The sequence below is a fragment of the Falco peregrinus genome, chromosome 8, assembly GCF_023634155.1.
Source record: "Falco peregrinus isolate bFalPer1 chromosome 8, bFalPer1.pri, whole genome shotgun sequence".
NCBI lineage: Eukaryota > Metazoa > Chordata > Aves > Falconiformes > Falconidae > Falco > Falco peregrinus.
This window is the reverse complement of record NC_073728.1, coordinates 4,031,555-4,051,204: the sequence shown is the minus strand read 5'-3', so window position 1 is coordinate 4,051,204 and position 19,650 is coordinate 4,031,555. Positions and strand designations below refer to the sequence as shown.

The 19,650-nt window shown below is 39.6% G+C and overlaps 1 long non-coding RNA gene across 1 annotated transcript; it reads left to right on the top strand.

Annotated features, from left to right (window-relative positions):
• Positions 1-1,758: 1,758 nt before the first annotated feature.
• On the top strand, positions 1,759-19,238 carry LOC129785059 (uncharacterized). The gene is made up of 2 exons (XR_008748543.1): positions 1,759-1,935; positions 11,415-19,238. It is a non-coding gene; the product is annotated as an uncharacterized LOC129785059 (long non-coding RNA).
• The last annotated feature ends 412 nt before the right edge of the window (positions 19,239-19,650 follow it).

The window sequence follows — 19,650 nt, the reverse complement described above, 5'->3', positions numbered from 1 at the left end:
CTCTTTTTTGTTTAGATAAATTGGAAGCTTAAGAACAACAATTACCCACCAATTGTAGACTAAAACCACACCTGATTCTATGTAATTGCAGAGTGGTTGTTATCCTTGAACAAAGCCTTTGAATCAACAATTCTAAAACACTAGCATTTGCAAAGTTGTAAAGATTAATTCACATGGCTGGGAATTGATTTATTCCTTACTGATTTGGCTATATTGATTATTCTGATGCCTTCTCAACTGGCTTAACTTTGGATGTCATTTTTAGGTTATGTGCTTACCATACTCTTCTCATCTGATTAAATTACAGCTATGAATCAATTCTCTCTGCCATGCAACTGAATTCTCAGATATGGTTTCACTTAACTTTATATGAGGTTATTTAGCTTTTCCCCCCACAGACTTCCAATTCATTCTACAGTGCTGTGAATAAGAATAGTATTTTAATTTTACTAATTTTAATAGTGAGGCTCATGGGTAAATGTCACTCAGCATCACAGAAGAGATACGTTCGTTAACTCACAATCTCTCTCCCATTTAGGCAAGCTTCTCAGCTTCTTTTCTGAATGAAATCCCTGCAAACCGAGTTGTTTCTCATCCTTATGCTGTTTGTGTAATTTCCTTCCTCCAGCAGTAGAAGGCAGAAGGATTTACCCCAAGGACCTGCTGTCAGGGCTGCTGACAGACCCATGCAACAGCAGAGGGGCAAGAAGGGACTGCCTGGGAAGCTTTGCTAGGCTGCGGGAGGGGGCATCAATCACCAGGAAAGGCATGGATCTGCTAGACAGCAAACAGGTTCTGTTTTGCCTCTTCATGCCTGTCCTACTCCGACACCAAGTGTGCTCTGTTCCAGGCTAATCCCAGAAGAAACAGGGCATTAACATCAGCATAAGCTGTCCTTTTGTGAGCCATGGCAAAGGTAGAAGATGCTAATTAAGGGTCTAGATATGAATCATGAGTGTGCATAGCACCCAGTCTCCTGTAAGGACCTTCTGCAAGAGCAAGACATTCTTGCAGTGGACCTCTTCACTAGCAGTTGGATCACTGCGCAAATGAAAGTCTACAAAATTGTATCTAGTCAAAGAAATATACAGGCAATCTTGCTATCAGTGAGTTTGTAAACTTGACTAGATGTGAATGGAAGAATAATGTGGTGGCTTCTGGGCCTGTTAATATTTACCCTCAACTCTTCCTTTCCTATTCCACCTTTTTTGTTTCATACCCCACAGGAGGAAGAGGAAAGAGATTTTTAGATGTAAACAATTAAAACCGACAACAACGAACCTCACACACACACACACAAGCAAACAAACAAACAAACAAACAAACAAACAGACCCCCCCCACCAAAAAGATTCTTGCAACAGAGAAGAGAACTCTTTGTAAAATGGTCTCAAGGTTGTTTTTGCAACAGTCTATATCCTCCACAGAGACTGTAGGCTCTCATGAGTGGGCAGCACATAATGTTGTAAGCTGCAGATGCAGCTCTATTCAGGATAAATATATGTTTTTAAAAGCTTTAAATGTCTTAAAGACCATCTCTCCCTTTTTCCATAGTCCCAATCACAGTTTTTAAACATTTACTTTATAACATATATGAAATGTAAAGCTTTTCTGTGAAATGCTTTATTAAGTATTCAGTATGAGTGATGAAGGCTGTGCAAAGTAGCGCAGCACAGAGCGCTTTCATTTTATGTGAGACTTCCGTAAACAGGAAACACTCATGCCCAAGTGATTAGTTACTATGTAAGTGATACTTTTTCTTTGAGAAAGAGAAATTAAACAGAAACTAAAGGTTAGAAGCCATGCACCTGCATACATTGCTGTTCTTGACTGTGGACTATTCAATGAATTCTTCTCACCGCTCATTATGTTCCCCATCTCTAGAGCTTCTTGGAGAGAACATTTCCTCTGACTACTTCACAACGTAATCCCAAAGGTATGAACATTTTTTATGTGATGCTCAATAAATAACGTTGATGCTGTATGATTAAGCTCTACATTTATTTTAAAGAGGCTTTGAAACTTTACAGAAGAGGAAACATAACACAGTCCATCATCCTCTATTAATAAAGTCTCCTATTTTTCTTCTCTTTTATAGTGGAAGTCTTTCTACTTCACTGTAACTCTAGGGTTTTATGCAGTATGCTGCATAATCATTATGGAAATAAGTGCTTTGCAATTTGTTTTAAGAGAGATAGAGTACAAAGGCAGTTACAGAAAGGTGGAGATATATTGCAAGATTTTCTTACCTAGCACAACACCATGTAATATTAAAAAATCATGAGTTTTAAGATCTCTGCTGAACTTCATAAAACCCCTCCAATTTGGTTGTGGTGATTCCAGATTTTATTTTCTTCCCAAATATTGTTACATTCAGTTTCTGTTCTTATAAACCTCTATGTGCTGACAACCTTTGTACTGATCTAGACTGCACTGACAGCAGCAGAGACCCGAGTGTCCCTAACTTCTCAGCCTAGAATATATCATCTTCATATCAGTAAAACTAAAACTACTTCCAATGCATTCACAGCCATCTTGGACATAATTACAACACAATTACAAACTTGTGGTTTCTTCATAGGCTCACAGCATTATATCATTCTGATAATGCAGGGAAATGTTTCAATAAAGTTGCAATGCATATACTTTTATCATTAACATTAGATCTAACTTACTATTTTCACAAGCTATCTGGTGCTAATTACAGACATGGAATTGTGCTAAGCACAAGTTACTACTTTTTAAGAATACAGATTGATAGTCAGAAACCAAAATTCTGCTGTGATAGTACAATACTACAGTATTTATTTTTTAAGCTTTGGGAAAATTGTACAACTCCTAACACCTGACTTTGGTACGCTTCTTGTTATCACAAATTTATACCTATATAATTCTTAACAAAATTCAGTTGCATTTTAAATGCTATTCCTCTTCTCCCCAAAATAGTTTTCTCCGATTCCTTTATGAGCTTAGTCTGCACTGAAAGGCCAGAAAACACGAGCTGTTGGGGGGACTCGCTGGGATCAATGGCAGCTTTAGTGTTTTTTAACTGGCAGGAACCTTCCCTCAGCATTAAAGGCAACAACGTAGGCACGGTGTATTTACGGTGCTTATTTACATCTCATATATTGTTCCTGCCCCTGTTGGGCAGAGCCAGGCTTAGTGCTGGCAGGTGTGCTTGCTGCATATGAAGCAGGGCAAGGAAAAAAGTGATTCTGCTGAGAATTACAAAGTTCTGGCAGGGAAAGACCCCGCTGTCACCAGCACCAGAGCCAGCCCTACCTGACTCTAGCCCTAGGCTGCAACTTACGCCTTGGGACACCCTGATATCCATGGCTAAGGGCTGCACAGGGGCCAGTTCCCGTAGCTGGCTATCCTTTGCTTTGGCAAGCTTCCTGAGCCCCATTTCCATGAGGTGTCTTGGACTTCTCATTCTCAGAGCTCTAACCTTAATCCTAACCTTAACCCCTAGGCAAGTCCTAGGGCAGGAGCTCAGCCACATGCCCTGATAAACTAATTCCAAGGGGTGAATCCCACCAGCAGCTCCCAAATTGTTTTGCCCTCCTCCTTAAGCCACACTCTTAGTACATGACTAAGCTATAACTTGCTCTTTCTTGGAACAGTAACAGATGCTGAGATGTTTTTGTGTGTAGGAGTCCTGGTGCCAAACCAAGCAGAAATCCTGGCTGCATAGTTTCACTTTTCTCTACCTCAGTTAACCAAACTGCTCTTGATTGTGTTAAGCAGTCCTGCTCTAAGAATCTGTTCAGAAATATTCAGATTAATGTTAACTGCGCACGTTAACTGCAATCCTGAGCACTCAAACCTTCCTGACAATCCATGCTGTCAGGGCAGGTGACAGCAACAGAGCCAGATACAGTCACAGACCTGAAGGGATTTAGGATTTCCTGGGAATTAGGATTTCAGAATATACTGTGATGTCAACTTGTTATATATTTTAGATGAGCTGGCAGGGCAGGAGAGCTGTTAGCTTACCTTGGAAAAGCTAGAGGAAGACTGCTCATGAAGCCAACTGAACATGGCTTAAAGAATATAACAGTTCCCATAGTACAGCAAGGAGAAAGACGATGTCCTCTGCACTACAGTTTGTTAACTCAGGGCAAATGGTGACCTCAAGATGATGCCATTCAGTCAAGACATGTCATTACTTGAGGTGCTGAGCTCTAAAATCTAGAGGGAAAGTTAAATCTGTTGTAAGCTTCCTATTACAACCAGGTTATGTCTATATTCTGCATGAAAAATAAACAGAGCTGGAACAAAGGTGTCATATCACTACGTATTTATGATTTGCAACAACCTCTTAATGAGTTCACCATGTTTTCTCTTGTACCTGCCATCTTTACGCTGTGCTACAGAGCATGTGAATGTGTTTTTTACCATCGGAGAGATAATCTTCAAGAGCTGCTTTTGCCTGGTTTGTCAAAAGTAATGCTTTGTACACCTCTGCTGGGAATGCTGAGCTGGCTGCTGAATACAGAGCTAAGAGGTCTAGATATTGGCTTCTTTCCTTTTAATTATCATCTCACATGTAAAGGAGACTGTTTTATCTTTCAAGAGCACAAAGGTCATATAAATAGTCTTTAGTACAGAAAAGAGCTAGACAGTTTCATGGTTATAATTTAGAATCTAGTTCCATTTCAGTTATTTAGTCTTGATACCAAATGAAGCAGAGAAATGTGAATTTTTATGATATTACCTCTTCCAAAAATATTGTTTTGATCTTATTCAAATCCTCCATCTTGATAAGCCAGAAACATTTTGTTGAGACTAGCTTTTTTGTATAAAGGTGAAAATAAAACATTCCAGCAATTTCCCAAACACAATTTGAAAGAAATGTCTGCACGTTTTCTGTTTTCCTGAAAGCTACACCAACAAAACCCAATCCATCAAAACAATTGAATTAAAAGTTTTAAACGTCACCTGCAGTGTAAGCATCTTCATTTAAATACAAACTATCCGAGTGTGTAAACTTAACCATGAGGTTGTTTTTTTCTTTTTGAGATTATATTCATTTGATGAAATTCACTATGTAGATGTAATATAGACTTTTTTAAGTCACTTGACTGAGCATACCATGACATTCTGATTAAAAGATTAGCATCGTGCTGTATCAGTGGAACACATTTTAAATGGATTAAGAAGTGACTACTGGATAGATCTCAATGTGGAGCCAGTTACTATTCACAGGAATCAGGGGATTTCTTAACCCACAGGACTGCAAAACTGAGCTAAGTCTCGCAGTCCAAGACCTACACACAATTTTTGTTGCTCTGCACTTTGAAACAGAAAAACCTGGAATGATATGTAAATAAATTTGCTTCTAGTTCTCATTAAAAGAGCCAGACAGATCTTAATAGAAGACACTATCTGCATGAAACATCAGGAAGATGATTCTTTTTCTAATGTGTGTTTATTTGTACTTGTTTACAAGTGAAGGGCGAACACCACCACCTTATGAACACCAGTGGTTACAAGACTAGATACTTTCTGAGCTGTTCTAACATTTCAGCAACAACTGCGTTTACTACATCTGCTCAAAATAGGCCTGTTTTACAAAAAAACCCAGTCTGACCCCATTGTGGTCTCCAGAGCTTTCCAAGAACCTACCTGAAAATGAGCCGAGAAGTTCAGAAACGATTCCCAGTTTGGTTCCATTATAAACTTTAAACCACACAGGACCAGGAGCACAATCCTAGCTGTGCAAGCTGTTCCCCTTGGCACTGCGGGTGAATGGCACATGGTAACACAGCTGACCATCTGCAAGTCAGTGCGTTCCTCTGCTCCCGTTTTGGAGGGGTGGGGTTACAAGACAGGTGTTTTGAAACACTCGAGGCATAGCTCCCAGAAAAACTTTGAAATACTATCATACTGGTCGTGTCTCACAACATAGTGATACTATCCCAACCAACAAAGACAACAAAGTCTTCAAACTTCACAGAGTCACAGACTGGTCAGGGTTGAAGGGACCTCTGGAGATCATCTAGTCCAGCCCCTTGCTGAAGCAGGGTCACCCAGAGCAGGCTGCTACCTCACCTCATTAGTTTTGAGAGGGTTGGGGAAAGAAACCCTAGAGTAGTCCTGTTTATGAATCTCGATTTGTTAAGGGCTTGAATTATAGCAGGCTCAGAGAGGAGGGTTAAGAGAGAGAGGTGGAGTAGCAGTGTTGGTAACCTTCTCCTTGTCTCAGGTGAGCTTGAGTAAAGGAGGAGGGAATCTCCAGCATGTGCCTAGTGGGACCCTAAGACACTGGGATCTTTTCGCTGTGTGTTTAAAAGGCTTTAACTAAGTCCTCTTCATCTGATTCCGTGAACCACTTTCAAGCAAGTAGCTTGTGGTTTGGGAAGGCAGCGTACAGTTTCTGGTGCTGAAGTGAGGCTCTTGAGGAGAAAAAGGTTTAAGATTGCTCCGGGAGGTTGGAACAACTCCACTTCCTTTGACTCCAAACAGAGAAAAACTTCCTTTCCTTTCCTTTAATAAGGACTGGGAAATGGGACTCACTATTCCCACAAGAACAGGTGTGTTGGTTAGTGACATGAAAACTGCTCGAAGGAGGCCCAGGGCAGGACCTGGGGAACAGCACAAGGAAACTGCCACAGACGGGGGTCTCTCTGCAGCACCTTCCCTCTCTTTCCGAAGGGAGGAAGGAAGAGAGGCCTGTGGTCACCAGCATCTTTCCTACCTCCCTTTCTAGAGGAAGATGATCGAATAGAGTGCATTACACAGCATGCCATTAGAGTATCTTTGGGAAAGTTTTCAATCTAGAGAAAAGAACCGGCTACTTAGTGAAAAACAACTAACCACTAAATACTGCCAGCACCAAAAATGATTTGCCTTTTGGCAAACACAGATTTTCCCATCCTGATCAAACTTCATTCATTTTGATAATGAACACGGATACGCTTCTGTCTTCCTCTCCACATGCACACACAGTCAGGTAAATAAACGTGCACTAAAGCAACGTGACAATCCACCTTGGGAAGTTCCTTTCAGCTACTATTTTTATTTTCCCCCCATCATTACTCTTGCTGTTTCTGCAGCACGGTGTCACTTTCTAAGCACACCTCTGCAAAACCTGCAGAATTCTTTGGCTTCCTCATCCTCCCAACCAAGTCTGATTTATTTCAGCATCAGTTACCAAACCTGGAATGCAAACATTTTCTCTCTGACACAAGGAATCATATGATTTACATCTGCTGTTGGCTATGGGGGGAAAAAAAAGAAGTAATCACAGGATTCACTTCTTAGGTTACGGTATCTCATGGAGGCAAAAGCACGACCCCAGATCCCCCCCAAAGTGACAAAATACTTACTCTGTTGGCACATACTGTAAAGTGACCTATGTTTGATCATTCAGTGGTCTAATGAATCAATCAAAACCAACCTCTCAGTCCCGGCAGTGGAGAGCATAATAAACAAAATTGCAAAACAGAACTGTTCTATTGATTGTTGTTAATCTAATCTCCCCCTTAGCACCAACCTATCATTAGAACCTTACCCCCCCCACCCCCCATCCCCAACGCCTGCCCAGCAGCAATGACAGCTGGGGCTGTCGCTGTATTGACAACATTCTCATTAAACAATGGCATCCATTATCAAAATACACTTATCAAAAAATGTGACAACTGCTGCTCGTGACTTAAGGATTATATAACTGTAATGTGACTGTCCTTCTAATACTGCTGGAAAATCAGTACATAAGAGCTCTGCATTAAACAAGGAGATACATATTAATCTTTTATTTTTTGTACTACTTAATATACCATTGTTTTAATTATGGTCATTTGTTATATCTTAGCTCTACAGAAAACTGCTAGAGAGTGCTTTGTAAATCACGGTGTATCAAAAGAAAGACAACTGATTCAGCCTGCAATGCAGGAATACACAACAGAAAATCACTTAATCTCCATGTGGTTTAGTTCTACCCCACTCACTGTGATAAAGGTGTAGACACAGGAAAGCAGATTTAGTACAAATATCAAAAGCAAGGCTCAAATCCCTGGTCCCAGTCGGCCTCTTAGCGTACCTCTGAAATTCAAGGGCTGGGATAAGAAGGCTGCTTCAAACAGTCAACAAGAATTCCCTTCCACATAAACTAGCTCTTTATTCACTGGGAAAATAGCAGCCACAGCATTACTCATAACAGGGCTCCTACCCTAAGGGACATTATAAGGGCAAAACGTGCGCTGGCAGCTGTGCTACCCTTTAACTAGCACTTTCATCCACAAGTAATACAGGTAAATTATTTTCTTCTGCCCCAAAAGGAAAACTCTTTGGCTCTGGTTTACCTTCTGGCGGATCCTTTCTGTATCGTTATCAGGACTGTAAAGACATTAACTTCCTTGTTTCATTGCCGAATGTTTGGTGATGTGGAAACTCCTACGTGTCATTCAGTAAAAAGGGACAGGAGGAAAACCTGAGCATCCTCCAGGAACACAGCTGAAGGAATGTTCTTAGGCAAAAAGAGAATTTTATACTAAAAATAAAAATTAAACCCAAACTACAACAAAGAAGGTCAGTTCCACAATCCAGTTGAGTTGTGGTTGCCTTGTATGAAAAATCGCCCCTAACCATTCGGTCCTGCACATTATGTGCTGCATACATAATTAAAGCCTACCATTTTTTATTGCGCAGAACAAGTGACTAGATTTTTACCAGCGATATAAAAATAACATGCCATTTGCTTTGGAACGCTAGTAAAAATTTTGTGATCAAATGCAAGGTGTTTTATGGAAGCTTCCTTTCTCTATCATTATCTGTCATTTTCAGTCAAAACAGAGCTAATATTGGACATCTGGGAGAAAGGCTGCTTTTGCAGGCGCTGCTTCATGAGCAGAATATGGCAAATAACAGAGAATTTTTTAAGTTTTTTCCCTTTGTGGTCAGAAATAAAAAGCATAATAAATATGTTAAAAGGGCTAATGAGTCCCAAGCAGCAAGATCTTCATCTTTCAAAGACTTTTATGGATTGTAATTATCTAATTACTGTTAATTGGTTGAGTGGGATGAGGGAGTACTGTGGGTGTAGGAGGGCATGCATTGTGCTTCACATTTGGTACTCATTCTGACACCACTGGGTGTAAAACACAACTTGCTCAGGAAAATCAACAATTTCATTGCAAAGTTTTTAGGTCGGATTTGCAGTTTTCATCTGTGGTTTTAAAACTGTTGCTGATTCTTCATGCTCTGTGTGTGCTAAGGCAGGAAAGCTGACTGGCTTCTCCTCATACTCATAAGATTTAGAGGAATCCATAGAATCTACATTCTTACCAGGTTTTCTGCACCAACATCTCTTTAAAAATTGCACACTATGACCCTGAAGTAACCACAGCTTCACAGCAACTAGTTCTTTGCATCCTGAATCCCAGGCATGTAGTAAAAGGCTAGCTCTAATGTAACTAACCAAAATGGACTACGTGAACCCATCCTGAAGGAGTAATAATTTCTGAAAATAGGATTTTTGGTTCACAGCAGCTTTTTGTAAACACAAACTTAAGTATCTCCGGGATGCTGCTGAATGGAAGTCATTGTCACCTCCACAGTGAGGATTACAGCAGTGCTGTGCCTCAAGGATTAATCCTTTTAAAAGCAGTTCAATGGGGAGGAGATGATCAGAAAAGGATCAGTTATGCACAATAATACAGTTTTTGATACTCAGTTTTGAGCTAGAACACTTTGTACAGGTACGACTATTGAAATCTCATCTGAGCCCCATTCAACATGAAGAGCAAAATTATGTTCTTAATTAATTTTCACACTGACCTAGCAGAACTTCAAGTAAGTGACTGCATGGTGCACAGGACTATGGAGAGTAAAGCTTTTTTCCCCAGAAATGAAGAACAAAACTGTAACTTGCAATGCTAGACAACAGGAATCCCTGAATAATAACTTGATCTTTAGTCAAATGCTTTCCCCTTTGGAGAAAACTGAATGTGAAGATTTTAAAATTTCTGGTGCATTAGGAAAACAAATGGAAGGGAAAACAAATGGAAGCACCACTATCTGGCACGCATCATTACCTGCTCACCCGGGTGGGCAAGGCACAAACTGAGCCTAATAGCCCTCCTTTGTCTTCTAAAGCACTGTGCAGGGTCCTAAATACATTACTTAATGCCTCCAAATCAGTTTCATTAAACAGCCACTTTGCTTGTTAACACCTACAGTACTGACAGTTGCCTTGCGACACTATAAACTACATAGCAAAATCACTGGCATTAGAAGATTAACCAACATGCAAGAGTTTGAAGAAGAGCACAAATCTGTTGAATCAGGGATAGACGGACACGTCATTGCTGCCTACTCCTCACATCTCAAATAACTGAGCTGGTCAAGTGTCTGCTATGAGAGGCTGGCATGTGCATTGGCCTTCAAAAACAGGTTCCTCTGCTCAATTAGCAAAATGCTGTCAAGTGTGAACAGAGGCTTTTTTTGTAAGAAGGTAGCAGGGCGTGCTTCAGCACGGGGAACTTAGTGGGGGCAGAGTGACCTTGAAGAAATGAGAAAAAAAAATAAAATATTGCTGTCCACACTTATACTTAGCAACCCACAGTAGTTGTGAGAATAGCCACAGTGTTTATTCTGTTTAATTTCCCAGCATTAAGTAAAATTTGGAAGATCATTTCCATGTAGCTACAAAACATTAAAAATTTGTGTTTAACAGCGTAATTTATGATGATTATTTTTTTTATTTACAAAGAAAGCTGTTGTAGTAACCAACTTCTTTGCAAGTGGATTGATTTTTTAGGGATATGAAAAAGAAATTAATGAAGGTGGTTTAGGCACAAGCTTAAAGAGCAAGGGGAGTAATACAGGTCAGCAGTATGAGGAGGTGCACTTTTTGTCTTGCATTTCACTCTAAAGCAAGGTGCTTGTAATGAGACAGAGGAGGCCTCTTGAACTTTCAAAATACAGACCTTTGTTGGAAAAGCATAAAAATTATGAAGATTTGCTATTGTGTCCTCAAAATGCACTACTAGAGCTCGAAATAGCTGCATAATACTAGACCACACAATTATTTTCTTCACTTTCCCTGTACTAGATTTTTATTTCTGCTCACTTCTGCCTCTAAAAGCTTCCAGATATGCCTAGAGACTCTTAGAACAATTTCTTAAATACTGAGATTGCAAGATTAGTTCAAGCTCAAACTCTTATTTTGTACTAAAAAAAAAAAAAAAAAAAAAAAAAAGTAGCAGGAAAAAAGCCACATTACAACACAAAAATCTGTGTCAGCCTTTAGTAATGTATTTTGGACATTTTGCTTTATATAATTTTTTGCTGTCACTATATTACCATTACTGCACTATTTCACGCCATATGTCTCAAGCAAAATACTATACCCAAAAATAGTTACTCTCATATTTTGTTTGGTAACATCTTTCCCCAAAATTTCTGTTACAGGATGGCTGCGCTTCCCAGGGAAGAGAAATTCCCAGATGCGACTAGAACAGAGAAAGCTAAACAAGGCGTTGTGGGTCCAGAGTCTCAGCAGTGCTTGTCAGAACTTCAGAGTGTGCAGACAGATTCAAACTGCCCATACCCTTTGGGCTTTGGGGATGACCAAACATCTTTGAGTCTTCCACAGCCAAGAGAGGCCGTCTGAGCATCTAACAGCACAAAATCAGCCGTAACATTGGGTTACTCAGCCATGGCCTCTTTTAGTGGAGAGCAGAATATCGAGGGATTGCCTGGGGATTTTTCTCAGCAATAACATAAAAACCCCCAAACCCCAACCTCCAATGTTATTGAGAAACCACAACTGTAAAAGTAGTTTGGGTAACACTTAAATTTGTGTTCCCGACTTTCACTGTCAGCCTTGCGCTGTAGCAGCCTAGCATTCTGTAGCGAAGAGCACAGACATGCAATCAAAAGCTGTACAGAGCCAAATTATTCCACTTTATCCGTACCTTTTAAAAGGCTCAGCCTGAATTCTTCAACAAATCAGACACTTGTTCTCATTCTATGCACCAACCTAAACAAATCTGTGAGGATTTCATGCTTTTTCTACTTTTTTTTTTTCTATCTATATGTTTATGTCAAGTTTATCACAGTAGTTTCTAAGCATCTATGCTTAATTTTGTAACCAGCACTATAGGATGATCAACAACACATTCTCTTAATTTTAGATCTGATTATCCAGCACCCATCATTTTCTCCTGAAGTGTTATCCACAAAGAAATTTAAAAGTAGGAATTAATATGGTCTCAAATTAATTTCCCTAACCAACCAGATGGCCTAATTATTGGCACCAAAAGAGCCAAGATGGAAGAGTCCTTGTACCAAATTCAAAAGCCTATGGCATATAGCATCCCTTATTTATTTTTTAAGTCTTAGTGGAACTCCGAGCATTAAAAAAACATGTGGAGAAAGTTCTTTTTAAATCACAATACTATTTCTGCTCTCTTCCAAAATGCAATGTATTAAATAAAAAAATAATTTTCAAAATCAGCTGGTTTATATGAAGCGAATACAATAGAACCAACCTACAGATTTTTTCCAATGCAAGTTTTAAGTGGACAATTAATGAAAAAAGGTAATGTAAATACCACTCCAGTGCCCCTTTCCATCTGTGACTCACACTTTTATGCAGATGCTTATGAACTTCACATCTCGACATCCTGTAAAGCCTGCAGGTATTCTTCCTATTCTATAGATCTGAAGAGTCAAATTATGGTTTTCTCAAACCCCCCATCCCCCCTCCCCTTTTTTTTTTTTTTGTTGGTTGGCCTTTTTTGGTAAAATTAAATAAGACTTTAAATAAGAAAGGTTTGATGTTTATGTAAGTAATGAGGATTTTTGACATTTTTTATAGCCTTCCAGCCCTCTGCAGTCCAGCCAAACCATAACAAAATCTTCCAGTTAACACCAACACAGATGCACCATCTTTCATGAGTAGCACTGTAAAACTACAAATTAAGTAGAAGTACAAAATTAAAAACATCAGTTAAACATATTACCTGCAACTTTATGTTTTTCATCTAATGGCTTTGAAATCACCAATATTTGTTTTAATCTCTGATTTTCCAGCAGGTTAAAGCACAGCAATACAAAAGGATTCCAGCTAATTTTACTCAGTTATAATAGCACTGTCTTAATTTAAGTGAAAAGACTTCTCCCGGCTGGGGTAAGGTAGCCTTCTCTACCTTTTCTTCTTGCTTCTTAATCGTTTTGCTCTTCCTGACTCTGACCAGATCCTACCAAGAGTAAGCAGGAATGGTGGCCTGCTGCTCAATGGCTGGTGTAATGTAACTGCTCTGATGCAGTTTTCGCTTCTCAGTGCAAAGCAAAACCACTTTCTCAGTTTCTGCATCCTTGACTTCTGGATAATATACCTCAGCATGCTGGGAGGTTTGATTAACATGTAAAGCCTTGAGACTCTTTACCAAAGGCAGCAGTGCAGAGTAGTGTTTTCCAAATTGCATTGCAGGTGAAAGCTCATAAGATTTGCTATAAAGCTACCTGATCATCAAAAGCAACAGCTCCCATTGGCTTTAGTGGATTTAGCTGTAGCCCTGAATGAGCACAATCTCATTTATTTAACATCCTTTGTTCATGGCACCGTTGTTTTTCTCTCTGGCTAGTGATTTTCTCTGCTGCTTCTTTTCTGATACGTTCCATAGCAGGAACATTTTCACAGAGATAAAAGTTGTTATCTTGCCAAATTGAAACATTCAAAGGAAGTAATCATTTATGACCATAACCCGTGAGCAAACATTTCATGATTCCTAGGTCATCTGCATTTGGGTTAACCTCGAAAAGCTCAGCTAAACTTTCTTGTGCTTATAAAGTTGCACAGAATTTTCATGTTAGGACACAGTACCATACTTTTCACTTCGTGGTTTGTCTTATTCAGAAACAGAGGATATTGCTTAGATCTTGCAAAGTTCATCTGAGTGTTTCAAGGATCTATACAGTTATATTCAACAGAGTTAAACATTTCCCCTCAAATATCCCCAAGGGGAGTGGGCTAAAAGCATCACCGATACTCAGAAGCTTCCTGTCTCTCAGTACCAACATGGCTTTACTCAGATTTACTATTGACTCAACTACTGTGGGAGAAGACAGTAGCATGGTCTGGAAACCACCTGAACTACTGGGTTCAAAGCATAGAGACCAGCAGTGTAAATCCCAGATGGAGGCCAGTGACTGGTGGTATGCCCCAGGTCGTGATACTGAGGCCAAATTAACATCTCCACTAGTGATGTGGACAACAGGACAGCATGTACCCTCAGCAAATTTGCAGAAACATGACTTGGAGGAGCGATTGATACAGTGGAGGATTGAGGTGTCATTCAGAGAGACCTGAACAGGCTGAAGAAATGAGTAGACAGGAATGTAACCAAGTTCAAAGGGAAATGCAAAGCCCTGCACCTGGGAAGGAATAACCCCATGCAGCAGTACAGGCTGGAGGCTAACTGTCCTGAAAGCAGCTTTGCAGAAAAAGACCTGGAGGTCCTGGTGGTCAGAAAGCTGACCGCAGGCCAGTGATACATACTTGTGGCAAAGAAGGTCGAAACCATCTTTGGCTGCATTAGGAAAAGCATTGCAAGCAGTCAAGGGAGGTGATCCTTCCCCTCTACTCTGCCTTGGTGAGACACATCTGGAGTGCTGTGCTCAGTTCTGGGCTCCCCAGGGTGAGACAGGTGCACAGATGTGCTGCAGTGAGCTTAGCAAAAGGCCATGAAGGTGAAAGGATGAGAACATCTGACTTGAGGGGTGGTTGACATTTCTGGGCACATAGAGAAATAAAAGACATTCTATTCAAACAATACTTCTTTACCGAGAGGGTGGTTGAACAATGGCAATTACCCACAGAGCCTGTGGGTTTTCCATCCTTGAGGATGTTCAAAACCCAACCAGATGCAGTCCTGTGCAATCTGCTCTAGCTGGGCTTGCTTGAGCAGGAGGTTAGACTAGAAGGTTTCCAGAGATCCCTGCCCTGTTTTGGTTTTCATCACATGATATTAATAAACACAGTAACTCCTTTTGCTGGAACAAATGTCTTTAATTAAAAAGCCTGAGATCAAAACTACCTATATTTTAATCTCTAAATCACGCTTTTCTTTGCAAAATAGAAGAAACTGAGGGTTAGAAGGTCTTTACAGTGAAGTATACATGCATCCACATAAACATGAGAGTTCTTGCTACTAAATTTGCTGTGATGTGCCACTGCATGGTTAAAGGCAGAATAAATTTACTATCTCTCAACACTAAAGAACGAAGAGAAAAATCCCAAACAATAAAAAAGCCAAAAATGTTTTCCTCTCCCTTCTCTTTCTGTTCTTCTCCTGTGAAAATATTAATCCATACAATCATTTTGTGTTCAGAATTCCATCTCCCTTTCTCTCCTCTAATCCTTTATCTGTTTTCTTTCCTGAAAAATCTTCATTAGGACCTACCTAGGCTGACTGGTGAGAAGCTAATCAGGAAACTTTATCTGTGAGCTCTGGCATTCACTTTAGTTAATTGAAATCTTTCAGGTCTAACAAATCCACTTTTATATCTCAAACTAGCTAGGAGAAAGCCATAAAAGCATCTTTGCACAATAAGAAGAGCTAAACGTTAAGTCTGACAGGATTTGAAATGAATTAAAAAAAAAAAAAAAAAAGCTGGAAAGAAGTTTAAAGTAGCCTCCAAGTATCAGTGTGTCATATTACTTAGTGTGACATGAGTACTTAGTTATACTTCGTATGAATACGTGGCCCTGGAGAGATGGGAGCACTCATTTATTATACTGGGGAGCTGTAGCTAAACCTCACGCTTTCCACGGCAATAGACAGCCTTTCACTACAGTAATATTCTTCTGTCACGAAGTAGGCAGCTTTCTACTTTATTGCAAGATTCACTGGATTTGCAGTAATTTCTCTCTTTGAACATCTAAGTACTAATTTACAAAGGCTCTCTCAGAACATCATCCTTGGCACATCATCTTTTTAGCAGAACAACTTCTAAGAATTGGCTGCTCTGGTCTATCTCTAGTTGGAGCACTGGAAGTTGAGGATATCCACAGTAATAAGAGGTAGAAAATTGCCATGTTAAAATTCAAACTGATGCCTACTTACTTCAGATTCCTGCCTGAGCAAATGCTTCTGTGGATGAGACTGGAATCTTTGCTCAAATAAAAGTAATTTTTGAAAGGTTAATGTTTTAAAGGTTCAGGCTGAAACAATAGCTGGTCAACCAAGAAACTATAACAATCCCTTCTCATTTGAATGTCTTTTTTTGGGTTAAGATTTGGCATGCAGTAGGCAATGTTTGCCACTTTGAAGTAACTCGGAGCTCAGGTACTCGCCAGTCTTACCAGACCATGCTTCCCTCCCTCCCCTCCAACAGAGCAGCTCTTCAGGTGTTTTACCTGTTCTTCTAGGCGCTATTCCACTGGGACAAGGGAAGGAAAAGGAGTTGCCTCTTTGCTAGAAGAGCTCAGCCAGTGTAGTTGGGCTCTTCTGCTCAGGCACCTTTCTGCCAAACTAATGACACTGAACTTCACATTGGTCAAGTGGACAGGAGTAGGATATAACAACAGGTTTACTGTGGGTAACTAAATACAGACAAGTGAGATTTACCCTGTTCTTATCTATGGCAACCAGCAGTATTCACAAATTTTTTTCCCACTAAGTAGTCTTACTGTACATAATCTGGTACTTAGACTTCTGTACACAAGACCTTTTAAACTGGTGACTGTCTTCTAATCACTTTGTTACCAACTATTAACATTCCGAGTGCCACAATATCTCAAAGTTTCTTTCCTAGGGTTCCTATGATTGTATGTCTTATGTTTCTTTTTAATTTAGAAATTTAATTGCAGAGAAAAGTTAAAAAAATTAGCTTTAAAAATCTCAAAGGAAAATTATGAAACTGCGTCACAAGGGGCTTCCTTTAAAATCAGCATTTTTAAGCAAGTCTCAGCATTTTGAATGTCTGGTTTCAACAATATTGCTTAGCTGTACAGCATAAGAAAATTGAGTTTCTCTAGAACCAGCTCGATAGTTCATGTTTCAACACACATTTTAATTATTAACTAACACGGTTTGGGAACATAGGTCACTTAAGTTTCTAATTTTATTTTTTGTAAAAAAATAACATATTCAAGGTTCTGATATGCCTACTATAAAAATTAAGGCTTAGCCCTATGAAGTAGTTAGTTCATCAGATTTTTTGGCGGAAGCAGCAGAAACCTGTTTCTCTCCTCGTGTTACTGTTGAACTTATATACCCGCTCATGTAAGAATGCAAGAATCTCTTCTCATCCACACCTTCAGCTCAGAGCCTATGAAGAAAGAAGACATCCTTAGGCTTGGCTGTGGTGGGTGAAGTCAGAGCCAAGCAGGGCTGGTGCAGCCCACGCTGAGGGGTGCACAGAGCTACCAGCGCTTCCCTGGAGCGCCTGGCTCCTCTCGGCGCTGCTTGTCATGCTGGTGTCAGAGCCCTGTAGCGCTGGCATCGGCGATGGAGATTCAAAAGGCAAAAGGGGGAGAAGGGAAGAAGAGATCCTCTATTTATTCTTCCATTAATTTGAAAGATATACTCATTTTGCCAATTCTACATTATAAACAAAACTAAATGCACTTCCCACTGAACTCTGGAGAGCTGTAAACTACTAATATTTCAAACCTACAACTCACAGTGCAGTGAGCGCAGTGGAAAAAATATATCTGATGAAACAAGTTTTAGAAAAGTCAAATATCATTGTTTCCATGTAGAGAAAGAAAAGCACCAGCAGAAATAAAGGAGCTTGCCCCTGCAATAGTTATGGGCCAAGAGCTGAGGTATGTCTTCTTGTAGTCTAACTTTATACATATATTGCAAGAGCTTGGGGCACTGTCAGGCTTCTCAGGGCAGGACATTAATCTCTCTGCCTTAAAGCTGTACATCAGCAGTATCAAGTTTCCTTTGCACCCTAGTGTGCTCTTGGGGAAAGACACGCAGGTTGTTAAAAACTGAGGTCAGAATAACGTGATGTTTAAATGTTGGGGGGAAAAGGCATCTCACACTACAGCTTTTCTGGAGGCATTATTATCCTCCATTTCTTAGTAAGACTTTATTCTTGTTTCACGCGATTAACATTTTCAAACTGCCACAGCAAGCTTCAATAAATGTAGCACCAGTAACCAGCAAACCAGCCTCCAATTTAAGCTTATTTATTTCCCAGAGTAATATCTCCTACTACAGGACCTAGTGCAGAGCAATAGCAATTTCTATTCATAATAAATGTTTCTGTAAACTAATGTCTATATGTGGGGATGTTTTGGTGCCTGTCTCCCCTTGCCTCTGTTCTTCCCTTTCTTATCTTTAGCTCAGAGTATCTGTAGACCATACCATAGCTTTTAAGAAAATATCAAAACAGGGTATGTTAAAATTGGTGGTAGAAATGTATGTGTGGAGGGAGAAAACCATCTACAGTAAGCTGATTTAAGCAATCCTTTTGTAAAAAATCATTTTTTCATTCTACTCCAACTCCAGCCCTATATCTTGGACAGATTTTTTTTCTCAACAGATAGTAGTAAACAAAAAATACAAAGATTTTTTTTTAAAGCAAAATTTTACACAGCAAGCTCACTAAGTGGAAAAAACGTACTTGTAACTTACACTCAAGTAGCATCAAGTGGCCTTTTAATACACATTTGATTAAGCGTATTGCTTTTTTTTTTTAAGAAAGAATAACTGTTCCACCACACATGTATGCAATTCGAAAGCTAATGTACATATATTGATGGGAAAACCTTGGATGACTACATGCCACAGCAACTCTTATTTGTAATAATGCTACTACGGGCTTTTTCCTCTTAGACAACTGGTTGAAGCAGGTGGCTACCAGCACACTTACAAAGATTATCAAAATTATGGACTTCTTCCATAGTGAAAAACTGAGTGACAGCCTTCTGACACCACTAATGGCATTTGAGTTCACTTCCTCCAGTCTTTATAGATGCAGAACACAACCAGCTTGCTGAATGAGAGGGTTTGGTTTCTGAACCTCTTCAGCACTGTCTAAGACAAAAAGTTGCCAAAAGCTTGAAACTTAAAAAAGCAACAAACAAACCAAAACCAGAACAAAACCCCTTGTGATATTGTGTGTGTCTCTCTTCTTTGGAAAGAGAAGTGTAATATGAGCTGGAGAAAAGCAAGAGTTCACACCGTTACTAGCACTATGTTGATCAGATTCTAATTAAATTTTCTGTAGAACTGCATACCTAAAAATAAAAAAAAGCCAATGCAAATTAAAGATACTTTATGAAAAGGAGCAATTTCTTTTGTTAGCTGGCACCCATAAATGAGCAAAGTTTACAAATAAAGGTGTATTTTGGTTTCACAGCTCTAAGAACTTAAAAATATCAGTATTTTATAGTCCCTGAGAAGAGAAAGCTTATAAAAAAACATTGCCTCTGAGCATCCCACCTGTAGCTGTACCTCTGCCTGCCCCAACATTCACTGAACTTCTAGCAAAATAGCATTTCTGTTTACAGACAGGCCTCTTATTAAGTTCCCACTTGTCATAGCATCTTTGTGAGAAGTCTGGAGTCAGAAGCACAGTAGAAAGTCAATGACTTTCACTGGTGTTTACGCCGGGTTGGGTTTTTTTTTTGTTTTTTTTTTTTTTTTTAAGAGCACAGAATTCACCATTGAGTTCTTCCCTG